This window comes from Macaca mulatta, chromosome 6 (assembly GCF_049350105.2).
Source record: "Macaca mulatta isolate MMU2019108-1 chromosome 6, T2T-MMU8v2.0, whole genome shotgun sequence".
Taxonomy (NCBI): Eukaryota; Metazoa; Chordata; class Mammalia; order Primates; family Cercopithecidae; genus Macaca; species Macaca mulatta.
In genome coordinates, this window is record NC_133411.1 from 148,944,810 (window position 1) to 148,972,500 (window position 27,691).

At 40.0% G+C, this 27,691-nt stretch overlaps 2 protein-coding genes across 3 annotated transcripts in view; one reads left to right on the plus strand and one right to left on the minus strand.

The window, feature by feature from the left end:
- NRG2 (neuregulin 2) overlaps positions 1-27,691 on the minus strand; it is a 271,148-nt gene that overhangs the window by 241,450 nt on the left and 2,007 nt on the right. The window contains exon 1 of one of the 2 annotated variants that reach the window (XM_077937067.1): positions 23,495-23,839. The exons of the other annotated variant lie outside the window; for it this stretch is intronic. The gene's annotated coding sequence lies outside the window, so the exon portion shown is untranslated. Of the gene's footprint in view, positions 1-23,494; positions 23,840-27,691 lie in introns of those variants that run through there. 2 annotated transcript variants of the gene reach the window in all.
- PURA (purine rich element binding protein A) overlaps positions 22,818-27,691 on the plus strand; it is an 11,606-nt gene continuing 6,732 nt past the window's right edge. Inside the window, exon 1 of the mRNA XM_077937095.1 lies at positions 22,818-23,241. The gene's annotated coding sequence lies outside the window, so the exon portion shown is untranslated. The remainder of the gene's footprint in view (positions 23,242-27,691) is intronic.

Here is a 27,691-nt window from a genome sequence, read left to right on the forward strand (position 1 = left end):
TGAACATTGCAATCTGTGTGACAGGGAGATAGTACAGTGAAGAAGGATTACTCAGCCGGGTGCCGTGGCTAACGCCTGTAATCACAGCACTTTAGGAGGCCGAGGTGGGCGGATCACCTGAGGTCAGGAGTTCAAGACTAGCCTGGCCAACATAGTGAAACCCTGTCTCTATTAAAAATACAAAAATTAGCCGGGTGCGGTGGCGGGCGCCTGTAATCCCAGCTACTCAGGAGGCTGAGGCAGGAGAATGACTTGAGCCTGGGAGGCGGAGGTTGCAGTGAGCCTAGATGGCGCCACTGTACTCCAGCCTGGGTGACAGAGACTCCGTCTCAAAAGAAAAAGAAAAAAGAAGGATGACTCAATCCTTCACACCTTGAAAAAAGTCCTTTCAGTGCATTTAACCTCCTTATTTAAAAATACCTGGTTATTCGATAACTTACTTACTTTTTTTTTTTTTCTGACACGGAGTCTCCCTCTGTTGCCCAGGCTGGCGTCCAGTGGTGCGATCTCTGCTCACTGCAAGCTCCGCCTCCAGGGTTCTCGCCATTCTCCTGCCTCAGCCTCCCGAGTAGCTGGGACTACAGGCGCCCACCACCACGCCCAGCTAATTTTTTTGCATTTTTAGTAGAGACGGGGTTTCACCGTGTTAGCCAAGATGGTCTCGATCTCCTGACCTTGTGATCCACCCGCCTCAGCCTCCCAAAGTGCTGGGATTACAGGCGTGAGCCACTGCGCCCAGCCTTAGACAACTTTCTTGTTACTGGGTAATTGGTAACCAAGAAAGCAGTGCACTGGACAGTGGATTTCCATTTTCAAATAAGCTTATACCTGCTACTGTGATTTAATGAAGTGGCATCCTGGTTTCTGATGAAAAGTTTTATAAATTTGATTAGTATAAACCAACGCCCAATTCAACTCTTGATTGAATTGACAAAAATCAAGCCCCTAAGCCTGTTACTGAGCCTTATCATCTCTTCCTTTAAAATGCTATATGCATCTAGAGAAATATTATGACAAGCATGCAGAGATATATGAACAGGTAGGCTGCTTAATCATTGTTGTAATAGTCAAAAAAGAAAGAAGTCTTGGAAGTTATCTAAATGTCCATTAGTAGGAGATGAGGTAAATATATTATGGGAAACTTATACCATGTAAAACTCTAACACTATTAAAAATAATAATATAGATTAGTATTTGATAATATAGAAAATAATTTCTAAGATACATTATTAAATAAATAATGTACATCAGAACAAATAGTATGATTCAACTTAGGTAAAACTAAATATATATTCATGTGTGTATGACATTTGTTTATGATCTACATTTTGTGGAACAATAGCAGTATCAATATTAGTAGTTGCCTATTTAGAGTGGGATTGAAAAAGTACTGGGGGAAAGGGAACTTGTACTTTATAAAGTACTTCTGTAACACTTTAAATGTTTACAATGGCCACGTGGTTCCTTTTATAATGAGTATTAACTTGTACTAACATATAGTAACTGACGTAATTAATACACTATTATTTATATGAATTTACTAGTTGATATGTATACATACACACACACACACACAAAGTGAGTGCAAGAGTAAGCACTAATTGGGCCAGGTGTGATGGCTCATTCCTGTAATCCCAGCGCTTTGGGAGGCTGAGATGGGAGAATTGCTTGAGGCCAGGAGTTCAAGACCAGCCTGGGCAACATAGCAAGACTCCATCTCTATTTAAAAAGAAAAGAGCACTAATGTATGTGAAAGAAAATATGCAGAAGACAGACTGTGAGATGAAGAGGGGGAATAAGTTCCAGTGACACTATCCAGCCCCTTGCTCAAGGCAAAACTAAGACAAATTACCCCTAAATTTTTCCACCACGTTAGTTAATAAGTTTCCATTGGTACTTAAGCTATTGTAAGTTAGATTTTCTGTCACATGCAACAAAAGAATCCTAAATGATTTGGGTCAGTTATTAAGGATTCCATGTGACAAGGTTAGAAATTAGGGCTTTATCCTATGAGATGCCACTTGTTTAAAAGTTAACAAAAAAGCAACGTTTTAAAGCAGATATAAGGTATAATAAAAGTTATTTGGTGAATATCATACTTTTTATTATCAAGCGAGCAAATTACCACCAAGAGTAATTTGTTTGGACAGGATAGCATAACAAGAGTAGAAATAAGATTAAGTCCCAAACTTGATGGGCTCTGGAACTAGAATACTTGCCCTCCATGTCATTCTATTGTAACTAGATCTTAGTGCTTCTCAAATGTTCAGTCCTATCTTTTACTTAGCCCACATTTGATAGAGAAATTATTAGGCTTTGAGCAATTGAATTTATTTTGTATTTTTTATTTTTTTGAGACAGAGTTTCACTCTTGTTACCCAGGCTGGAGTGCAACGGCGCAATCTCAGTTCACTGTAACCTCTGCCTCCTGGGTTCAAGTGATTCTCCTGCCTCAGCCTCCCAAGTGGCTGGGATTATAGGTGCCCGCCACCACACCTGGCTAATTTTGTATTTTTAGTAGAGATACGGTTTCACCATGCTGGCCAGGCTAGTCTGAGACTCCTGACCTCAGATATTCCACCCATCTTGGCTTCCCAAAGTGTTGTGATTACAGGTGTGAGCCACTGTGCCTGGCCTGGGAGCAATTGAACATCTTAGAGTATGGTTTATCTTCATATTTTCAAGATAATATGGGTTTTCAATGAATATGGTAGTGATAATTTTTAACAGTCAATTTTAACAGTCAATTAAATGTAACAGTCAATTAAATGTAACAGAAAATATAATGCCATATGAATGGTGCATATATAGCCACTAGGTGTGAAACTCATATTTTCAATGTATAGTAACAATCGTGTGATAGCAATAATTACTGATTTGTGAAAAAAGTTTAAAAGGAAAAATTAAGAAAGTTGGATATTACTCATGGTTCTTTAATAGTTTTGTATGATTGAGGATGGGCGTCGTGGCTCACGCCTGTAATCCTAGCACTCTGAGAGGCTGAGGAGGATCACCTGAGGTCAAGAGTTCGAGACCAGCCTGGCCAACATGGTGAAATCCCATCTCTACTAAAAATACAAAATTAGCCAGGCATAGTGGTGCACGCCTATATTCACAGCTACTCAGGAGGCTGAGGCAGGAGAATCGCTTGAACCTGGGAGGCGGAGGTTGCAGTAAGCTGAGATCATGCCATTGCACTCCAGCCTGGGCAACAAGAGCGAAACTCAATCTCAAAAAAAAAAAAAAAAAAAAAAAATTGTATGATTGAATAAATCACTTTCCTTTTCTAACTCAATTTCCCTACTTAAAAAATGGGAAAATAGGCCGGGCATGGTGGCTTATGCCTGTAATCCCAGCACTTTGGGAGGCCGAGGTGGGTGGATCATGGGGTCAGGAGATCAAGACCATCCTGGACAACATGGTGAACCCTGTCTCTACTAAAAATACAAAAATGAGCCGAATGTGGTGGTACGCGCCTGTAGTCCCAGCTACTCAGGAGGCTGAGGGAGGAGAATCACTTGAACCTGGGAGGCGGAGGTTGCAGTAAGCCAAGATTGCGCCACTGCACTCCAGCCTGGGTGACACAGCGAGACTTGGTCTCAAAATAAAAAATAACAATAAAATAAAATAAAATAAAATAAAGGAAAATAATAATATTGCACTCATACTCCTGATACAAGGAGATTTAAACATGGCTTTGACCATCTTCATCTATATTTATCAGGCACTTGAAGAACATCAGGGAAAGCTATTCTAGGAATAGAATAATAATAATCAAAGGTAAAATTTATTGACTACCTACTATATTCTGGGTACTATTCTAAATGTTTTATGTGTATTTAATCATGTATGCCTTACAACAACCCTATGAAATAAATCTAATTATCATCCCCATATTACTGAGGCTCAGAAAATTTGTGATTATTGCCCAAAAGCCAGAGCTAGCCATGATTTGAACCCAGGCATCTATAATGTCTCTGCACTTAGCTAATCGTATGGTAAATAATCTAGAGTAAAATAATAAACATGAAGAAAAAACTCTGAGGAGTCAAAAGAGATGTCAAAAGTTTTAAAATGTTTTTCATTTTGCCATAAGGGATTCTCTTGGGCTAAAGAACTATTGACTTTTTATTTTAGGCACAATTTTAACAAGTGTGTCAATGGTTTTCAAATCCATGGGAGATGATAAGGACAAATAAAAATGCTGATTTCGAAGAGAAAACTTAAGAAGGAAGGGACAGCAAATTGAAAACACTGACAAAAATACCAAAACACACAGTAAGTATGGGCCTCTTTAAGATAATGCAAACACACTTACCTACTACAATAGCCAATGAGGATATCACTGTGGTACAGCATAAATAACTGCCACTCCCAATAACTACCCTGAAGTCATCTATTAGAAGTAAATGATGTATTTTAAAAGTCAACACTCTGTTTAAGAGAGGGTCAAGGTCCAGAGGGTCAGGTCCCTCTCCCAGAGAAAGATTCCAATTAAATAAACCTGAGGATCCTAGAAAGATCCTAGAAAGGATTCTAACCCAGCAAATGGGAAGTTCAGAACTCCCAAGGGAGATAAACATCTTCTCAGATAATTTTTTACTGTCTTGTTGGACAAGATCAATTAAGAGGACATGAGTTAAGAGGAACCCAGCCTCACACATTGTAGAAAAATAAGGACTGAAATAATCCTGGTCCTTTTTTTTTTTTAGAGATGGGGTCTTGCTATGTTGTCCAGGCTTGTCTCAAACTCCTGGGCTCAAGCCATCCCCTCAAAATGCTGGGATTGCAGGTATAAGCCACCGTGCCCAGTCAATACTGGTTCTTTAAGTTAGAGAAAACTTCTCTCTTCTGCTAGGAAGATAATATTGGCTGCCTTGAGAGGAAAAAGATGCTTCTTTGTTTTAATCCAACATAGATGTAAGAACAAAATCTGATAAAGGTATCGTAACTAAATAAAAGCTACTGAGAAATCTTACTTAAGAATAATGATGCAAAATAGTAACTAAAATACTAGCAAACAAAATTCAGTGACATCTTAAGAGAATTAAACACCAGACCATGTGAAATCATATCAGGAATGCAAGGATAGTTCAACATTAGGAAACTTATTGTGATAATCACATTAACAATCAAAAGAGAAAAAGTATATTACCATCTCTTTTGAGTGATTTATTGATTCATTCATCCCGACAATTATTTATTAAGGACCTACTATGTGCCAGGTGCTATACTAGATGCTTGGGATATGGCAGTGAGTCAAAATTGAAAAAGTCTCTGCCCTCAAAAGCTTACATTTTCATCAAGAGAGCTATACAACAAATGATTACACAAATAATAACATCTGGTAGTATAAGTGCTATGAAGAAAATAAAGCAGGCTAAAAGAGAATAATGGGAAGGATGCTATTTAATATAGGTAACTAGGGAAGGCCTCTCTGTTAAGATTATACTTGAGCAAGATCTAAAGGAGGTAAGAAGGTTAGCCAAGGGAATATCTGGGTAAAATCATTCCAAGTAGAGAGAAAAGCAAATGCAAAGACCCAGAAGTGGGAGAGTGCTTAGCATTCTCCTAAGGTCACTGAAATGGCTGGAGTAGAGTAAGCAAATTGGAGACCAGAAGAACACAAGATCAGAGAGGTGGAGGGCAGAGCAAACAAATCATGTATGACCTGGAGGCCACAGAAAGGACATTGGCTTTTATTCTGATTGAAACCTATTATCACTAGAAGGTTTTGAATAGAAGCATGACATGATCTGGGCTCTGTAATAAAAAGACTGTTCTGACTGCTAGGTTGAGAATAGACTCCAGGGGCAAAGGTAGAAGCAAGTGACAAGATAGGAGAATACTGCAGCAGTACATGTAAGAAATGATGGTGGCTGGCATCAGGATGGAGTAGTGAACGTGGTGAGAGGTGGTTACATTCTAAATATGTAATGAATTCTATTATACTATGAAGCTGCTGATATACATGAAAATATTTAATCTGTATCAATTCAGTTTCTCCAGAGAAAGATCCTCTTATCTCCTCTCTAGAGATAGCAACAGTCTGGCTGCTAGCTTTCTGAAGCTGGGTCAGGAAACATGCATAACATTCTGCTTAGAGTTCAGACATTTATGTTTTTATATCATATCCTTGTTTTCATACCCATTCCTTAGAGCCTGATATACCCAAGTCCAGATCCTTTCTACTTCAATTTCTCCAGAGAAGACACCTTCTGTCTCCTGTATGGGGAAAGAGAGGAAAGTGTCTATTTGGGGTGGGAGTAGGAGTAAGGATCTGGGTTCTATCTGATCCTTACATAGACCTTTAAATAATCCAGCCCCTTCCCTCCTTGCACATATACGTCATCTGCTGTGGCTTTCTGAGGTTCCATAAGACAAATTAGTGTGCTTCTTGCTGGTGTTCTCTTCCTCTGCAGTACCTAGGTTTGAACTTCTCTGCCTTGCTAAGTCATTTTTCATTTCTCCATCCACTTTTAGCCTTCATATGTACTATGCCTTGGGGTTAAAGATATTTCCTAATGTCATTGAACATGGAGTTTGTGTTTTTATTTCTTGTCTTCCTCATACAAATACCTTTAAACATGTTAAAATATGCCTAATTATCACTCAAATTAGAAAACAGCATGCTGCAATTTTAATAAGATGCTACTTTCCACCAACAGATTAGCAAACATCATTTACAAGGTTATTGGCAAGCTTCAGTTGCTTGCTGGCTGTTGGCTGGAAAACTCGGTCGTCTGCCATGAAAACCTTTCCATAGGCAAGTTGCCTGAGTATCCCCAAGACTAGGAGGCTGACTTCCCTCAGAACGAGAGAAGAGAGAGCTCAAGACAAAAGTTGTAGTGTTTCTTAAAACAGCTTTTTAAAGATATAATTCATACACCATACAATTCATTTATTTTCAGTGTACAATCCAATGGCTTTAGTATATTTAGTTTTGCATCCACCACCACAATGTTAGAACATTTTCATTACTTCCAAAAGAAACCCCATACCCAGCCATCACCCCAAACTGTACCTCAACCCTAGAGCCCTAGGGAACTACCAATCTACTTTCTGTCTCTCTGTATTTGTCTATTCTGGACATCACATGTAAATGGAATCATACAATATCTGGTCTTTTGTGACTGACTTATTTTATATAGTATGTTTTTAAGGTCTAACCATTTTGTAGCATGTGTATTTCATTTATTTTTATTAGGTGCTCTCTTTTTTTCAGTCTTCTAGTGAAATTTGTTTTTATTTCTACTTATATATTCAGATTTTTTTTTTTTTTTTGAGATGGAGTTTTGCTCTTATCACCCACGCTAGAGTGCAGTGGCACAATCTCGGCTCACTGCAACCTTCGCCTCCTGGATTCAAGTGATTCTCCTGCCTCAGCCTCCCAGGTAGCTGGGATTACAGGTGCCCGCCACCACGCCTAGCTAATTTTTTGTATTTTTAGTAGAGATGGGGTTTTGCCATGTTGGGCAAGCTGGTCTCAAACTCATGACCTCAGGTAATCCACCCACCTTGGCCTCCCAAAGTGCTGGGATTACAGGTGTGAGCCACCATGCCCGGCCCAGATATTTCTTTCTCTCACTTTTCTAGATCCAAGAAAGTCCTGGACCCTCTTGGCTCAGGCTCTAGGTTAATACTCCCTAGCTTCAGAAACAGTTCCCTTTAGAACTAGCTGAGGTTCTAGGTTGGTCTGTGATTCCTGGGTCCTTGCAGTCTTTTACAACCTGATCTTGCAAGTGACATACCACTACTACTGCCATGTTCTGTTGGTGATAGAGGTGGGAGACAACTACACGAGGGTGCATAGGAATCGTTGGGGGCCATGATGGAAGCTGCTACTGTAATGAGGATGTGGTCATGTTGCAATCCATGTTAGAAGTAAAGGCTTAAGCTCTGGCTTTGACCCGTCTTATAGATCACCACTTACAGAATAACAAAAACAAACAAAAACTCACAAACACACACTGCATGATATAAAAGAAGAGTCCTCACTTAGAGGGAGCTTTGGCAGGAGTCAGTTTTGCTTCAGCAGCACCTGATGTCTCTTAATGAATATACAAGTGAATATCCACCTTTATAGGAAGGAGGAAATGGGGTTTAACAACCTGCCTGTAAAAGAGAACATTGAAAGAAACCAATGGCTGATAGCAACTTGACTAATTACAGAGTTAGTTGTATAAATAAAGTTGAAAAATACTCACCTGGCATAAATGTATTCACCTGGTGAATGATTACTTCCAAGAATAGCTATAGTACCATACAGGAGAAAGTAACTACAGCTTACTTATGGTTTGTTCATGGATATTCACTCAGTATTTTTGTCAGTCAACAAATATTAATAGTCCAGAAGGGACTTTTGGACTCAATTAATATTCTCCAGTGCCCCTTTGGGGTATGACACTATACTTTACAATACAATACAATACAATACAATACAATACAATACAATACAATACAATACAATAAAAAAACAGAAACATAATACAAAACAATACAATAAAAAAACAGAAACATAAAACCAACACACAGTCGCTTCCTTCAAAAATCTTTCATTCAAAATCAGGAAAAAATAGACAAATTACAAAACGGTATTTGTTTTTAAGGAAAATAAACACCAGTAGTGATAAAAGTTCATCTTAAAAATAAACATACTGCTATTTGTCTTGAATCTCTTTTTCCATCTCCATGTATTTTTATTGATGAAATTGTTTATATACAAAATGGCCTTTTCAAGTAAAAAACATACGTTAGGGTACAATGTAGCAGCACCATCTGTTTGGGCTTATTTTTCCTATTAATGTGTGTGGGTCAATTCAGCAGATAACAGTGATGAGTATTTGGGGTTTTGAAATTTCACTGACAGATTAATTTGTGTTGCATCATGTAACCATGTCAAAAGAGGGTAAGTTGAATCTCTTTGGAATATATGGTTAAAATATAGAGGAATGCAGGCCCAGGCACAGTGGTTCACGCCTGTAATTCTAGCACTCTGGGAGGTGAGGTAGGCAGATCACTTGAGGCCAGGAATTCAAGACCAGCCTGGCCAATATGGCGAAAATCCATCTCTACTAAAAATAAAAAATTTAGCTGGGCATGGCGGCACATGCCTGTAATCCCAGCTACTTGGGAGGCTGAAGCACGAGAATTGCATGAACCTGGGAGGGGGAGGCTGAAGTGAGCCATGATTGGGCCATTGCACTTCAGCCTAGCAGCCCTAGGAAACTACCAATCTACTTTCTGTCTCTCTCTATATATATATCAAAATACGCAAAGATATCTTTACTAAACTTGGTTTAGTGGAAACATTCTAGATCATCAGATTGAAGGAAGCTTTATTTTTAAAAGTTTTGCAGATAGGTATATAAGCTCAAGACCAGATTAATTTGTGATAGTATAGAATAGTAAAGAATCTAATTTTACATATTTCCATTTTGTAGACTATTAATAAATTTTACAGTGTGTACAATTTGGCATCTATTTGCAAGATCAACTTAAAAGCAGCATTCAAACAATCCAGTTAGCAGCTTCCAACCCATCTCAGTTTTTACATCCCAGGCAGAAACTATCACACAAATAAATGGTTTTCACTCAAGGGAATTCCCAGGAACAGTAATGTCAAATCAAGCTGTAAGCTCTTAATGTATAAAGGAAGAGGAAATTTACTTTAAGTAAGGATGACTCTTTCTTCCACTATATAAAAAACAGACAATACCATTTTACCCCCACTAGATTAGCAAAAATTAAGAAGTATAATAATACCAAGCATTAAAGAGTACATAGAATTCTTATACACTATGAGAGAGAAAAAACTATTTGGCATTAATTATCTTACAAGGTTGAATATTTGCATACTCTACAATGCAGCAACCCTACTCCTAGGTGGAAACACTTGCATATGTTACCATGAGGCCTGTATACTATTTAGAGCAGCAGTGTTTAGAATAATAATTTTCAAAAGCCTGGAAACAATCCCTCCCCAAGTATGTATCAACAGAAGTATAAATTGCAGTATATTCACACAATAGAATGTTAAATAGTGTTGAAAATGAAAGAACTATCATTGTATAGAATAATGTGGATGAATCTTTGAAATGAATTCCAGGAAACTATACATTGGATGATAGCATTTTTATAAAGCTCAATAGCATGCAAATTAAACAACATGTTGTTTTAGCATTTTTGTGATGAAACTAAATTTTAAAAAGAAAACTGCAAAGGAATAATAAACATAAAATTTAGGATACTAGTTTTCCATGATGGCAGAGGGGAAGAGTACAGGAGAAACACAAAGAAGATACACATTACTAGGAAATGTCCTAATTCTTGGAGTGGGTAGAGGTTCATGAGTATTCATTATGTTATTAAGTGTTATATTTAATATGTGTGTTGCATATATCTTTTGTATATATTAAAAAGTAAATTTTGGGCTGGGCATGGTGGCTCATGCCTGTAATCCCAGCACTTTGGGAGGCCGAGACAGGTGGATCACCTGAGGTCAGGAGTTCAAGACCAGCCTGGCCAACATGGTAAAACCCTGTCTCTACTAAAAATACAAAAAATTAGTGGGCATGATGGTGAGTTCCTGTAGTCCCAGCTACTCAGGAGGCTGAGGCAGGAGAATCACTTGAACCCAGGAGGCAGAGGTTGCAGTGAGTCGAGATCGCACCATTGCACTCCAGCCTGGGTGTTGTGGTGAGACTCAAAAAAAAAAAAAAAAAAAAAAAAAAAAGCAAAATTTTAAGATATTGGTCAAATTCATCCTCACCTCCTCTAGGTGAAAAATAAGAAAGCTGATTTTTACTCCGCATGTAAAGAAATTAAGGGTGGCATGGCCCTATCCTCAAATAGGAATGAAATAGAGAGTATTTTTTTTTTAATTATACTTTAAGTTCTAGGGTACATGTGCACAACGTGCAGGCTTGTTACATATGTAGGAATAAAGTGTTTTGTTTGTTTGTTTGTTGTTTTTTTTTTTTTGAGATGGAGTCTCGCTCTGTTGCCCAGGCTGGAGTGCAGTGGCCGGATCTCAGCTCACTGCAAGCTCCGCCTTCTGGGTTTACGCCATTCTCCTGCCTTAGCCTCCCAAGTAGCTGGGAATACAGAAGCCTGTCACCTCGACTGGCTAGTTTTTTGTATTTTTTAGTAGAGACGGGGTTTCACTGTGTTAGCCAGGAAGGTCTCAATCTCCTGACCTCGTGATCTGCCCATCTCGGCCTCCCAAAATAAAGAGTATTTTTAAGGGACTAATCATTCAGCTGGAGCCAAGAGAATGTAAGTGAAATTAAATCCACGTGAAGTAAATGGGATTTTTTTCCTCCCTAACATGCTAACAGAAAGTGCAGTAAACTGAAACTTTTACCTGCCAGTAAGGAAATAAAGTGGGATGATGCAGAATGGAATCTCGGCATCACTAGGTGAAGTTAAGATTTCCAGAGATAAAAGGAGCAGGAGAGCTGGGGCACAGTGGCTCATACCTGTAATCCCAGCACTTTAGGGGGCCGAGGCGGGTGGATCACCTGAGGTCAGGAGTTCAAGACCAGCCTGGCCAACATGTGAAATCCTGTCTCTATAAAAAATACAAAAAATTGCCAGGCGTGGCAGTGGGCACTTGTAATCCCAGCTACTCGGGAGGCTGAGGCAGGAGAATTGCTTGAACCCGGGAGGCGGAGGTTGCAGTGAGCCGAAATTGAGCCACTGCACTCCAGCCTGGGCAACAAGAGCAAAACTCCGTCTCAAATTAAAAAATATAATAATACAAATTTTTTTAAAGAAGCAGGAAATTTTTTAGAAAAACTGGAGTCCAAATAGAATACCTAGGAGAAAATGAGGGAAAACACACAAAGGCTAAATGGATTAATTCATTTATTCAACAAATCTGTTTTTTAGCATAGACTCTGCGCCAGGGAGAGGGAAAGGGACTGGAGTCATCAAGATAATTAAGTCACAGTCCCTACACTCAAGGAACTCACACTGTAGTAATCAGGAGGCCCAAAACTGAGAAAAGGGAAGAATACTTGGAGGTTTTCAAGAACAATGCAGTTGGTGAGGAAGAGGACAGTTTTAATCTTAGGCCAGAGGATAGTAATATATGGGAGCCTAGACACCACAGTGTCTTAGTGCTTTATCCTCTGTGTGCCTGCAATACAAGAGGGGGCGAGGAGGGAGAGAGCACACTTGTGCTTGGCTTGGACCTGGAGAGAAGGACAGAAAAAAGCCATGCTGCAGGCAGTGGGAGTCCACATTTATTGAGTTCTTACTATATGTCAGATACTCTTCTAAATGCATCTTATGAATTAACTAATTTAATCCTCATAATATACCTATGTGCTAGTTACTATTATCATCCTCATTTGATAAGTGAGGAAATTGGGGCCCACAGAGGTTAAGTAATTTAATTTGCCCAAAGTTTCATAGGAATCTGAAAGCAGTTTTTTGAATCCAGGTGATTAGATTACACAGACCCATGTTCTTGACCACCACACTGAATAGAGGAGGGATGTTCTAAATAAAAATTAGGAAAAACAGAAGATTTTCAAAAGTTGTTCATCATACAAATTCATTAATGTGTGCTCTTATACAATCGAGGTATATTGTAACTATTAAATTTGCACACCCAAAACATTGTTACACCTTGTGAATATCACTGGGTGTGTCTCAAAAGTTTAGTACTGGATCCTATAGGAAGGTAAAATGTTGCAGAGGAACTAGTGGAGAACAGCTGTGTCTCTAGTCCTATGAGAAAATCTCAGGTTTTTTTTGATTCCTCATGAGATAGAGGCAGAAAGTTACCCAAGATAAGTCTTAGCAAAGCCTCCAATTTGTCATATAATAAACTGATACACTTTATAGCCAATCTTAATACATGTACATATTTATTCAGTTTCTTTTTTTGCCTTCTCAGCAATTTAATAACAGGCTTGTTGGCTAATTTGGTCCAGCATTGTGCTAATAAAGTAACATTGATGGGTTGGGTTTAATTCCCTTTTAGCTCTGGTGGTCATGTATTGCACCCCTAACCTTAGCAAACATGAGCTGTTGAGTGACCTCAGAGAAACTGTGTTTGGCTCAGAACAAGTTGATCAACGTTATACAAAATATAATGCTTTACATAAAGTGTGTCAGAACTTTCATCTTTGTATTCAGGGACAACGCATTAATTTTCACAGAGAACAACACACGTGATTTGTTTAATGTCTACAATAGATCTCTGAGACAATCAGGAATAGATACTTGGAAAGTTCAATATCCTATACTCATTCAAATTGACCCTACTACTTATATTACACAGGCATATTAGTCTTTGACAAACCTCATGATCCTGTACATACTCAATTCATCTTGCTTTTAGATAGCCAGAAATAGCTAAATTAAAAATAAAAATGGGCTGGGATCAGTGGCTTATGCCTGTAATCCCAGCACTTTGGGAGGCCGAGGCGGGTGGATCACCTGAAGTCGGGAGTTTGAGATCAGCCTGACCAACATGGAGAAACCCTATTTCTACTAAAAATACAAAAATTAGTCAGGCATGGTGGCACATACCTGTAATCTCAGCTACTTGGGAGGCTGAGGCAGGAGAATCACTTGAACCTGGGAGGTAGAGGTTGCGGTTACCTGAGATCACACCATTGCACTCTAGCCTGGGCAATAAGAGCAAAACTCCATCTCAAAAATACATACATACATAAGTAAATAAATAAAAATAAAAATAGGCCGGCTGCAGTGGCTCACACCTGTAATCCCAGCACTTTGGGAAGCTGAGGCAGGTGATCATGAGGTCAGGAGATCAAGACCATCCTGGCCAACATGGTGAAACCCCATCTCTACTAAAAATACAAAAATTAGCCAGGCGTGGTGGTGTGCACCTGTAGTCCCAGCTACTCAGGAGGCTGAGTTCAAGTGAGGACAATCACTTGAACCCTGCAGGCAGAGGTTGCAGTGAGCCGAGATTGTGCCACTATACTCCAGCCTGGGCAACAGAGCGAGACTCCGTCTCAAAATAAACAAACAAAAACACAAACAAACAAACAAATAAATAAATAAAAATAATATAATCTATCTTTCGTTTTTAAAATTTATTTGTTTAGAGACAGGGTCCTGCTCTGTCACCCGGGCTGGAATGCAGTGGTACTATCACAGTTAACCCTAACCTTGAACTCCTGGGCTCAAGCAATCCTCCCACCTAGCCTCCCAAGTAGCTAGGACAACAGGCGTGCACTACCACATCCAGCTATTTAAAAAAACAAAACAAAACAAAACAAAAACTTCTTTTGCTGGCCGTGGTGGCTCACACCTGTAATCCCAGCACTTTGGGAGGCCAAGGCAGGAGGATCACGAGGTCAGGAGATCGAGACAATCCTGGCTAACATAGTGAAACCCCGTCTCTACTGAAAATACAAAAAATTAGCCAGGCGTTGTGGTGGGCACCTGTAGTCCCAGCTACTCGGGAGGCTGAGGCAGGAGAATGGCGTGAACCCAGGAGGTGGATCTTGCAGTGAGTGGAGATTGTGCCACTGCACTCTAACTTGGGTGACAGAGCAAGACTCCATCTCAAAACAAACAAACAAACAAACAAACAAAACAAAAAACTTTTTTTAGGGGATAACATCTCACCAGGTTGCTCAAGTTGGTCTCAAATTCCTGGGCTCCAAATATCCTCCCACCACGGCCTCCCAAAGTGTTGGGATTATAGGCGTGAGCCACCATGTCCAACTTACCTCAGTTTCTGATTGCTTATGGAAGAACCCTTACCTAAGGGCAAACCAATGAAAATAAAATCAATTCCAACTCAAAAACACAGATTTAATATGCCTAAAACAAAGTGATCTGAAATAGTGTGACTCATTAAGTGAGAGAAACCTACAGGGTTTCACTTAACAGGTGCTTCTGCTCAGCAAACTAGATCTACATTTTTAAAATTTTATATTTTAATTGACACATAATTACACATATTTATGGATATATAGTGATGTTTCTATACATACAAAGTATAATGATCAGATTAGGGTAATTAACATATTTGTCATTTCAAACAATTGTCTTTCTGTTGGCAACATTCAATATCCTCCTTCTAGCTATTTGAAACTAAGTGTTACTGTTAACTATAGTCACCCTACAGTGCTGTAGGACACTAGAACTTATTCCTCCTATCTAGCTGTAATTTTGCATCCTTTAACAAATCTTTCCCTATTCTCCCTTCCCCCTACCCTTCCCAGCCTCTAGTATCCTCTGTTCTACTTTTTACTTCTGTGAGATGAACTTTTTTTAGCTTCTACATATGAGTGAGAACATGCAGTGTCTAACTTTCTGTTCCTGGCTTATTTCACTTAACATAATGTCCTCTATTTCCATCCATGTTGCTGCAAATGACAGGATATCATTCTTTTTTATGGCTGAATAGTATTTCATTATGTGTATAAACACTACATTTTCTTTATTCATTCACCTGTTGTTGGACTTATGGGTTGATTCCATATTTTGGCTATTGTGAATAGTGCTGCAATAAATATGGGGGTGCAGCTGTCTCTTCGATATACTTTCTTTTGGATAAATGCCCAGTAGTGGGATTGCTGGATCATATGGTAGTTCTATTTCTAGTTTTTTGAGAAACCTCCATACTGTTCTCCATGGTAGCTCTACTAGTTTACATTCCTGCCAGGATAGAAGAGTTCCCTTTTCTCTGCATCCTCATCAGCATTTGTCATCTTTTTTGTCTCTTCATCCTAACTGGGGTGAAATGATACCTCATTGTGGTTTTGATTTGCATTTCCCTGATGCTTAGTGATGTTGAGCATTTTTTCATATATTCCTTGGCCATTTATATGTCTTCTTTTGAGAAATGTCTGTTCAGATAATTTGCCCATTTTTAAACTGGATTGTTTGTTTGCTGTTGAGATGTTTGAGTTCCTTGTACATCCTGGTAGATCCAAATTTCTGATGTGATCTGACATCTGACAAAGCCACAACAGTAAAGCAAGTGCCTTATAATTATCCAAAGATATTCAGAGGAAAGGAAAAAGATGATGAAAGCTAACGTTAGCATGAAAACTTATCAGACCAAGAATGAGGATAAGTAAATCTCCAACTTCAACTGGAAACAGAAATGGCTGAAATTAGAGCAGGAACAAATAAAATTTTAAAAAATATTGAAAGATACCAATTTGTAAATAAAATGTAAAATGCTGATGTCTGGTATTTCAAAGTAGATGTAAAAATCATGCTCTTGGAAAGGGCTGATACTCAAAACTTCTTCAAAGAAAGTTAAATATAAATACTACAGGCATGCGGTGGGGGAAAGGGGAGGAGAAGGAAATGGCAGAGTTAGTTTGGATTGTGCAAGTTGTGGAGGAAGACTGTCTGGGTTCTAGCTCTGCTATTTAGTAACTGTGATTTGAGCAGGTGTCTTAATCTCTGCATCTCAGTGTTCTCATTTATAAAATGGGAATAATAGAATTTACTCATAAGGTTGTTGTTAGCATTTTATTAGCTAATATATAAAGAGTGCTTATGCAGTGTCAGTATATAATAAGAGCACTATATAGCATTATACTTCTAAAAACAATATATCTAAAGATTAACAATGATAACATTTAATCAGAAAATCAAGAAGAAATCTGACACAGATCTACAATCCCTTATCCAAAATCCTTGGGAACACATGTGTTTCTGGATTGAATTTTCTTATATTTTAGGGCACAATACATTGTATTATCTGTATTTTACTTAATGTGTAGCAACCCTTCATCAAACACACTAACGTTTCTACAATGAAATGTATCAGTAGTCACACTAAATGGAATACTTTTTTTTTTTGAGACAGTCTTGCTCTGTCACCCAGACTGGAGTGCAATGGCATGATCCCGGCTTGCTGCAACCTCCGCCTCCCAGATTCAAGTGATTCTCGTGCCTCAGCCTACCAAGTAGCTGGGACCACCACACCCAGCTAATTTTTGTATTTTTAGGAGAGATGGGGTTTCACCATGTTGGCCAGGCTGGTCTCAAACTCCTGGCCTCAAGAGATCCTCCTGCCTTGGCCTCCCAAAGTGCTGGGATTACAGGCATGAGCCACCGCACCTACCCCATAAAGGATAATTTTAAATAGATTCATGTCAGTTCAGATTTTGCCACTAAATGAATTAAGAAATTTTTTTGTATTTTGGAATTACAGATAAGGGATTGTGAAGCTGTATCTGTAGCGCCATAAATCTTATTTATTAAATAATAGAATAATCATTAAGGGAAATATACAGCAATAATGATATTAAATGAAAAACTTTTCTGAAAACCTAATGAATACTCAGAAAACCTAGTAAGTTTCTTTTTCACTTAAGAAAAAACAAAAAAATGTATATATAGTTGTCATACAGGATGTTACTTGGCTTACACTTGTATGACTTTTTGTGACATAAATTGTCCACAATGTCTCCCTGGAACATCTCCCTGTATGTTCCCATGACTGACTATTTCAGATCTCTGTTCAAATGTTACTTCTTCAGAGAGGCTTCCTTGATCACTCTATTTAAAATACTCGGTGAGCAGCATGTATAGACACTTTCACATACAATCACACAGAAACTCTCTTTCCCCTTTCCTATTTTCTTCTTAGCACGTATTACTATCTAACATTGTATTATACATTTGTTTATTATCTGTTGTACATAGACTAGAAACTCTATGACAGCAGAAATTTCATTTTGTTCAAGCATCTAGAACAATATGTGGTAAATAGCCATTTGATAAATATTTTCAAAACATGACCCAAGAAAATAAGGCTGACTGAAAAACAACAAAGGATTCCAAGAACTAGTCCTAACATAGCAGGCCATACCTACTTTCCAGAAGTTCAAGGCCAGAAAAAAAAAGAGCCATCTAAATACCAGATGTAACATGTTTATGTAAGATGTCTATTTTTATAGTAATATAAAAAAACTCATCATATACATACTTATTAAGTAAATATTTCCTATCTAGGAAATATAAGCTAATCATTACATTTACTTTATCTTAAATTTTATTTTTTATTGATACAAAATACTTGTACATAGTTTGGGGCTACACTTAATAATACATTCATATAATTTGTAAAGATCAAATCAGTATAATTGGGATATCTATCATCTTAAATTTTTGTCTTGTTATTTGAATTAGTCTCTTTTAGCTATTTTGAAACATACAATAGATTGTTATAAACTATAGCCACCCTACTGATTTATCACTATCAAACTGTATATTTACATTAATCAACCTCTCTTCATCCCTCTTCTCCTCTCCCCTTCTCAACCTCTGGTAACCACCAATCTACTCCCTGTCTTCATGAGGTAGGTGCTGGGATTACATGCATGAGCCACTGCACCCAGCCAGGATTTCATTTTTTTTATGGCTGAATAATATTCCATTGCATATGAATCAATTTTCTTTAACCATTCATCCACTGATGGGCACTTAGGTTGATTCCATATTTTGACTATTTCAATAGGACTTCATTAAACATGGGAGTACAGCTATCTCTTTGATATGTTGATTTCCTTTCTTTTGAATATATACCCGCTAATGTAATTGCTGGATCATATGGTAGTTCTACTTTGTTTTCAGAGGCACTTCCATACAGTTTTCCATAGTGGCTGTACTAATTTACATTCCCACCGACAGTGTATGAGGGTTCCCCATTCTCCACATCCTTCCACCAGTATTCATTATTTCCTTTTTGATAAAAGCCATTTTAACTTGGATGAGATGATATCTCACTGTGGTTACATTTACATTTAATAATTAATTTTGAGTATTTTGTTTGAGTATTTAAGTAGACAAAAAAAGTATGCTCAAAAGATAAAAATGATTACTATAACACAAAATATTAAAGAAATAACTGACTTTACATTTTTCACTTGGAGTATTGTCTTGATTTCTTCCCCTGACACATTTTAATCACCACAGAAAGAAATCCCACTGACCTTCTTCATCTAATTGCAAAGTGCTACTGCATTAGGTTATAAAAATGGCCTGGATTAGCCTCAGAAGGCACTGGTGTCTGGTTGTATATATGTACAGCAACATGTTGCATTTAAAAGTAAGCAAGCAAAGGAGTTTTAGAGCTACCATAAAATATGCAACAAATTTCAATAGTGCTATCCAGTTCAGATACATCCACTCTTTGGAAAAACTCAGCTTTCTTCTCCATCTCTAAGTTCATCCACATGTTAGTTCTGACATCTGAATTACATTTAAAAACAAGGAAAGAAAATAAAGGTGCAAATAAGAATTTAGGTCACACTCTGCAAAAGTATCAATAATAACTACCATTTTCAAATTGTCATACTTGTAGCCTACAAATTTACATTTTGCTGATTATGGTAAATGTAAGACAACAGTATCATTTCAACATCTGTTACTTTTATTTTGGTATTTTATTCTTGCCATTACTCTTAAATGATAAAGAAAAATATGCTTCAACAGTACTTAATGACTTTCAAACTGTTATCCCAGATTCTATAAGGATTTTCTGTGAGAATTACTTGAAAAAAATAATGGAAATTGAGATTGTATACAGTTTCTATAGGAAGAGGACCCCTTGGAATAAAACAAATTAGCACACACATCTGGCTCAGGTGCTGTTAACCAATGATTCCAGAATGGGAGGAGATGGGTCAAAAAGATGAAGCCAGACAACTGATACTAAAAAAGATCAGAGACTCATAGTTACATAAAATTTGACAAATGAGATCAAGTTTAAATAATTACTGGTCCCTTTGCTCTCAAGTTATTGTTTAGTGAGTTTCATCTGGATAAACACATTTTGGTGGTGGTATAGTTAGGAGGATGAGAAATGATGTTCCCCAGCTTTATCCCCTCAACAGAGAAGGTTCTGCTTACCTGATTATGAAAACCAATTCAATATCATGTTAGCATTTAAGGAGTAAACTAAAGAATTCACTTTAACTACTCCAACATCAACAAAGAAAAAGCTGTCCTTGCTTAAAGCAAAAATTCAAGATTGCTACTATAGTCTGTTTCAGTGCACATATCAACTCTACAAGTCTCACACTTCTGACCCTTGTCTTCAAGTCCCTAAACTGGAATAAAACCAGATAAATGCCTGACGAACCACTTCGCACCCTAAACACGTGCAAACTTTGTTCAACAGAACATTTTACTGCCAAAATGGAGTTGGCAGAAGTTTGGAGCAAAGGCCCCCAGGCTGCATGATTTGTTGGCACCAGAGAGCTTAAAAATCTTAACATAATACTGCAGAGTTTGAGTACTACCAATTTGCTTGAGACTCCTCCTCCAAGTTTGACTTGAGAACGATGGAAGCTGCCATCAAGAAAGACTATTAACACTTCATCCTCTATCCAGAAATACTTTTATTTCTCACTCCTGATTGTCATACCTCTATATTCTTTGGTGGTTGTACTTACATGGTAAATCAAATGGAGACTATTTTGAAATGCATATAAATTCAATTGTATTGGGTTGCTTGGATAAAGGGACACAGTGAGAACTACTATAAATACACAAAATTAATTATGACAAAGTTCTACTTAGAAAACACTTGATCCAAATAACCCCCGTATATCACAATTTCTTAACCTAAAAATGTGGGAGAAATTAAGATATAGAATTACCTGTAAATTGCTACCGTTTTACATTTGGTTCAGCTTGTCTTCTCCCTTCTGTAAGCCTGAATGATGGCAGTTTATCTTGGATGTGAACAATTTAGGAAAGCCAGGAAAGAAGCCAAGTAGAGTTCTCTTCAACAAGGGTCAACAATAAAGTCTTACTTGGAATTTTCATAAGCTTGATGCTGTTAATTAGGAAAAACTGCATCTGAATTTTAAAATTACAGTTGAGTACAGGCAACTATACAGTAACTTCAAACCTGTAAATGCTTGATAAATATGCAGTACTGAGAAGGGATGGTTTGCTTTGGAAGATTATCTTGTCCTATGTTTCAATAAAAGACAAGGTTTAAAGAGATGCTACTTGCTCCTCAAACACCTAAAAAACTTTTTTCTTGAAACTTTCTAACGTTTTCCCTCCGTAGCTCTATGTATTTTATTAATGTCTCTGATAGCCTTTCTGTTTTTCCTCTAGAACCTCCAAGTTTTCTAATTCTCAGCTATGATTTTATATCATAAAATCACCAGCTTTTAATCTCCACAATACAGTTGGAAACATTTAGGACAGAATATCCTGTAGGATATTAAGTTGCAGAAGACTGTACTTCCAAGGATATTTATATAGTAGTGCTGCCACCTAAAGATGAGGTGAATATAAAGAAGCAATTCAAAGGAAATGACCCATCACCCTTAAGCCAGTCTCATTTTCTCACCTCCAGCTAGGAATTAATAAGCATGATGTTGTTGTTGTCGTCGTTAACAGGGAAGTTGAATTGTTTCGCAATAACTTATTTCTGAGCTCTAATTCTCTGTGGCAGAAAATTTCACACTCAAACCTTTTCTAGTCCTCTGCGATTCTTCTCAGCCATCAGGCACTGCCTACAATACTAAAAGGGGGCAGCAAAAGATACTTGGAAGAAAACAATGGAGAGATTTCTGGTTTACTGAATAAAGCAGGCAATAATATACCTTAGAGTTTTCCCTCTATCAGTGATAGACTCCTCACAACGCTGAACAACTGACTTACATTTTGATGACTCAGTTTTCATCTGTAAAATGGGATTAATTATACCTTAGTCCTACTTGCCTCGCAGGCTCAACTAGATAGGCTTTTAGAAAAGGTCCTCTAACAAGTGAGTTTAAAAGTCTACCATTGCCTAATAAAGGGTGTATCTGCAAAGTAACTTCAAAACAAAACACAGTTAAATAGGTTGAGGCAATGATTAAGTTTTCCTAAATCACAGTTGGACTTCTCGGAGGTCTATTTAAATACTGATAAAGATGATAAAGGCAGTTTTTATTTTGCTGCAGTTATTAGCTGATCCACGTTCCATCTACGTACTCACTGTTGCAGGATGGAAACGTGACAGCATAGAAAGCGAGGGAAAGCGTTACCGTGCACCAAAAATCTTGTCTAACTTGATACGATTTCAAGAAGACTGTCTTAAAGGACATTTTATAATTTCACATTTAGCCCTTGCATAGAAACTTATGAAAATTAACTTTTACCCTTTCCCCCTCGGCCCAAGGAAGTCGCATTCCCTCCAAGGGGCCCGGCTTCAATATATTACACTGCGTGGGAGGCTGGGCATCAACCCCACGCCTCCTGTCAAGGATTCCCGGGGCCAGTGCCTGAAAAGTGGTCTAGCCCCTCTTCTCTATGTTAATTCTCTCCTTACAACCCCTCTCGGCGGGTGTCTGAGGGCCAAGGTGAGACCTTCCCGGGAGATGAAAGGCCTATTGCCTCCTCAGAGACACGGCGGAGTTGGGGCGGGGGTGCGGCGTGATCGGGCGGTAGCGGCAGCCGCAGCGATGCACAGGGCCCTAAGTTGGAGCTGGCGCAGGCCCTTCAGGGTTCTATCCCCGCCTGAGCCTGGCTTCGGCCTTCAGAAGCTCAAAGAGTAATAGGTCCTTCTGGGGCGCTGCGGGCGGTGGGTGGAGGAAGTGTGGGCGGAGAGGCCACAGACAGCCCCCTCCTCAGACGCGCCTCAAGGCCTGGGCAGCGGAATGTTGACGCGCCCGCAGCCGAGAGGGCGCGCTCACGCGCGAGGGGGGCGGAAAGAGCGCGCTCGGCGGCCGCCGCGGCGGCAGCTAAAACCGAGGGACGCGAGAGCGAAGGGCGCGAGCCACGGAGTTGGGAGGAGGGGTGGGGAACGCGGAGCGCGCGCTGACGTCGCCTGGAGTCACGCACGGAGCGCCGGGTTACGCGCCGACGTCTGGCTGCCACGACTTGCCGTCGGCGGCGGCGGCGGCGGCGGCGAGCGGATCCCGCAGGGGAAGGAGGAGGAGGGACAGCCAAGGGGGCTGTGAGTGAGCGGGAGAAGCAGGGTGTGAGCCGGACTTGCCCGCGGGAGGGAGAGCGAGCGAGAGCCGAGCCAGCCATCCGAGCCGCCTCCTCCTCCTCCCCTCGGCGTCCCGCCCCCGCCTGCCAGCCCGCCCTCCTTCCTTCTTAGCCCGCACAGCCCAAGTGAGGCGCAGCTCGGCTAGCGCCGCTGTCCAGGACAGGTGTGCGCGCGCGCGCCCTCCTCCCCTCCCCCTTCCTCGCGCCTGCCTCGCGCGCGCCCTCCCTCCCGCCAGCCTGCGCCCTCCCTCACCTGCGGCAGGACAGCGCCCGCCCGCCCGGGTAAGCCCCTCGCGACCTTCCCTGCTGCCACTGCCACAGCTCGAGGTGCCGCCCGCCCCGTCCCCTCTACTTGCCCTCTCAGCACAGGAATAATTATAGTACCATTGCAGACATCCCCGCACCCTCCCTCTTGGAGACCCAGGCGGTGCAGCAACGTTCTCCCCCACCCCCCGCAGCGAGAAACGAATGAACCCCCTCCTACTTCCAAAAGAGAACAAAATAACACGCCCCTTAAGAAAAGAGACGATCCTACCTCCGCAGGCGCTGGAGACCACCAGTGATGCGTTTCCTTAGCAATCCCTGAGCCCCATTTCCCCTGGCCGCCTTCGCCCTGGGGCCTGGGACTGTGCGCTAGACGTGGCTGACACTCCCTGCACGGCAACAGTGGAAGGAGGGAGAGGAAGGAGAGTTCTGTAACCCAGGCTTCACTGCCAACCCCTCCTCTGTTCGGCTGCCCCCACCCCACCACCACCAAATGCATACACCCGCCCAGGATGCGTTGTAAAAACAAAACAAAACCAGAAAACAAAACAAAACAACAACAACAACAAAAAAACCCTTTGGTGCTGACATCGCAGATGAAGCCAGGCCCAAAGATGGGTGGCCCGAACAAGGCATTTTTACTGCCCCACAGCGCTGGGTCAGCTCCACAGCTCCTCTGCCTTTGTCCGAAGGCAAAAGGAACGGATGTGAAGCTGAGGGGTCTTCTCTGTGAGCGGCGGTGGGACCCGGAGGCGGGCTGTGATGTTTGTAGGGGAAGGCACCCAACCAATATATCTGCCATAAACCTGAACTTGGGTTGGAGAGGCCCAAGAGACTGGCTGGGGTAACTCTGGTTCGTAGCTGTCTACCCCGGAATAAATGCCACCTTCCTTTCCGCGGTGTCGGCGGGACCCTCTGTTGAGGGTTCTAATTCGTTTTGGTCTGGGCTCCTTACATTTCTGGCCGGCCAGGCGCTTTTGGACAGCTTTTCGCAGCGGTGTCTATGTTTGTGTTCGGTGTCCTTGGAAGGGAGGTCCCAGAGCTTTACAATAGGCTGGATTTGGTTTGACATCTTTTGGTGGACTGTCAAAGGGGAAAGGAAATTTTTGGATTACTTCAAGATCTCCCACCGCCCCCGCCCAACTGACGTTTGCGAATTGCGGCTTTGGAAATTGAAGTGTTGACTAGAGTGTGGAGAGAGAGTTGCTGATTTCATTGCTTTGAGTACTAGTAAAACCATTTAAGTATCAGCCGGAAGGGAGACAGCTATTGACATTTACATCGGTTCTGTTTGGACCTTTGGAGTACATAAAATGTCGGGTTCTCTGAATCTTTTATCGAATTTAGAATGTCTGCTACGTTTATTTAACTCTTCTGCAAATGCTTAAAATGAAAACATTTTGGAAATGCGAGGATTTTTATCAAGTGGATTGTTCTCTTCATATTTTAAATGTTTACTTCATATCTTTATTCCTAAACATTAAAATAGCATTGAAGAGGCATGATTTTCAAGATTAAGTGAACTATAGAAAAGGGATACGCTTTTAAAGAACGATCTGGGAAATGCTGTTACTATTAGTCGTTGTTGTTAAATGTTAAGATTTATTTGAGAGTTTCTCAATTTTTTTGGTAGATAGTCATGAGAAGAAATGGCTAATTCCTTCACTTTGAACATTTACAGTATAACATCCCAGTTAGTTTTAATGATTTGGGTATTGAAGATAGTTGTCTGGTTTAAGATTGGTATTTAACCTAAGTATCACTTGAAAACACAAGCTCTAATGTTCATTATTTTGGAAATTTGTGATTTTGTAAAATATTAATCAACATATTGTTTCTATTAGGAGCTCTATAATCAAAAGGGTTTACTACCCAGAGGTAGACAACCTCTTTCCAAGTCTATTTTACAAATGTGTGTTGATTTTTACTTTATAAAACCAAAGCTGAATTAGATTATTTCAGAATCACTTGTAGTTCAGGCTGAAGAAAATTAAAGCTTTTTTTCCTTTTTGTTCTGCCTAATGTCTATTTCTTTGCGCACAATTTTTTGTTGGTAAGAGTTTGTTAAATACATAGAGACGGGGATTAAAAATAAAGCAGTCTCTATTCTCTTTAAAATGTGTCTGTTGTATTAATAATAAAAGGGCTCAAGAAATCTAGAGACATTGTCTTTAAAATGTAAGCATATTTTGAGGAGAAAGGAAATGTTTACTTTTTCACAAGTTTTTCATTAACATGGATTTTTGCTGCATGTTAATTTGCTGTATATTTCGTTTTCCTTTTGTCTTTCCTACATTGTAATGAAATTATACATTTAGTTTTACAACTATTTGTTTTACAGTAACAAATTCAAACATCTGGATACTAGAACAGACTTTTCATTCACGAAGTTAGTATATTGTTTAGATAATTAACGAATGGTTAGAAGTCTTAAAATCCACTTATTTTCTAATGACTTTTCAGTGTTAAAATGCAAATATAACTGTGAAGTTTTATTTAAAGTTTAAACTTTTGGTTTTAAGACTTTTGGGGAAGTTTATGTTCATTTCTCCCAGATTGCCTTTTAAGGCTACTGTACACTATAGCCCAAGGAAAGCTGCCTTTCACCTCCTTAGTCTGAGAAAAAGCCCACACTTACAGGCTTATTCTGAAATTAACTCTCGTTTCAGTAGTGAAAATATGCTAAAAATCCTATTTATCACTGAATGATTTTGGAAATGGCATTGTTTATCTTGTTTGCTTTTTAGATACTCTTATAAAGTGGGAGAGAAGCTGACATATAAGGGCAAAAGTTTTATACATATATAATGAATAGAATAAAATAAATACGTATTTATGTGGAGAGATCTAGGTCCCAGTCATTTGCTGATTTGAGCTTAAAATTCCCAGTTTAAGTGTACAAATGATATTCAACTTGTGTTCTGTCTAGAAACTTCATCAGTTGCCTCTGCGCTGGGGAACTAAGAAGTCAGTTCTTGGTGGCAGTCATTTTTTCAGAAAAACAGGGCACTTCCAAACTCAAATCACTTCAGAATCCCTGTATATAGACGTCTAGGACGGAGGGCAAGAAAATTTAGACTGGAAGTTGGGATAGGAAAGCGGGCAGTTTCGAGTCTTAAGTCTTCCGTCCTGGGGGCAGCAGTCAGCACAGAGGAAAGGCAGGGACTGGCGGGGGTAGGTGGGGCCCTCATCGTATTCTTGTTGGCCTTTTTGCTGCCTTGAGTTCTCATTAGGGAGCAGGGGCTTGGTTTGACTCGAGGTAAACTCTTGAGGAAGAGCAGCAGCCCTTCTAGATCGGATTATACCAGATCTTAGCCTCAGTTTACAAGTGAAGCGTAATGCCCCACACCATTCTCTGTGGAGAGCCTGCTACTCAGCCTTTTTGTCCCTGGAGAGGCTGGGGTCTATCCAGGGTCCTGATTACTACTGTTTGAGTCTGGAGGAGCTACTGCTTCTTCACACATGTATTTCTGTGCAGTTGAAAGTGCTTCAAAAGTTCCTGTGTCCCTTTCCCAATAGACTTTGGGACAGGGGAGGGAGTGCAGAAAAAAATCAGCACGGAAAGAGTACTACAGGGTACTAGAGGTTGCCCCCCAAATAAGGGGAAATTCTTTATGGGGCCCAAAGACTAGGTTTTTTATCTCTTAGTGTGGGGCCTTCCCTTCAGAGAGCCATTTCAGGGACCACTGGCATAGGTGGGTGGTTCTGAGACGGGTGCACAGGACTGTGCCTGTTTGCTCCTTCGTGGCCAGGTGCTTCTTGTTTCTTTTCAGTGGGAAGTCACAAACTTCAGCCCAGGGCTGAAGCAGCTAATGCTGAGTAGAATGGGGCTCTTGCTAAGAGAAAAAGGAAGCTGTGAATGAATACTTAGCAGGCAAGTTTGTTCAGGAGGTGAAGGGATATGGTAAGGGGGCTTTGAGGGTTCAGGAATCAAGGCTTATTCTCTAGGCTGCTCTTGGTTTCTTGATCGTTAGTCCACTCTTTTCTAGGAAGCTGGGCAACCATATTCCCAGTTGTCCCTCCGGCTAAGAGTGAGGGAGGCAAGTCTTCTTACTTTTGGGGGAAGAAGGAGATGCTCAATGGGAATAGAACCCGCAAATGGAATAGGTATACTTTTCTCAGGATAGAGGTAACGATCTGTGCTTGAGAAAGCCAGGGGCAGAGCTGTGTGATCTATATCCTCTCAGCTGCCTGTAGAAGGTGATGGGGGAGAGTGTGGAAGCATTGGCGGGGGTCCCCTGGAGATAGGCCTTAGCTTTCCCACAGTGCCAGCGCTGTAGACTGCAGTGAGAGAGTATGAGCACTCAATACTATCTGGAAATAGGCCCTAGGTTATACATCAGGTCTAGTAAAAGAGAAGTCAGTTAATCTCTGAGCCCCTCCTCTACTCCTGAGCCCCTTTCTAACACCAGAGAAGATCCCTTTTAGCTATCACCGTCCGAAGACTCACTGGTTAATTAATGGTCAG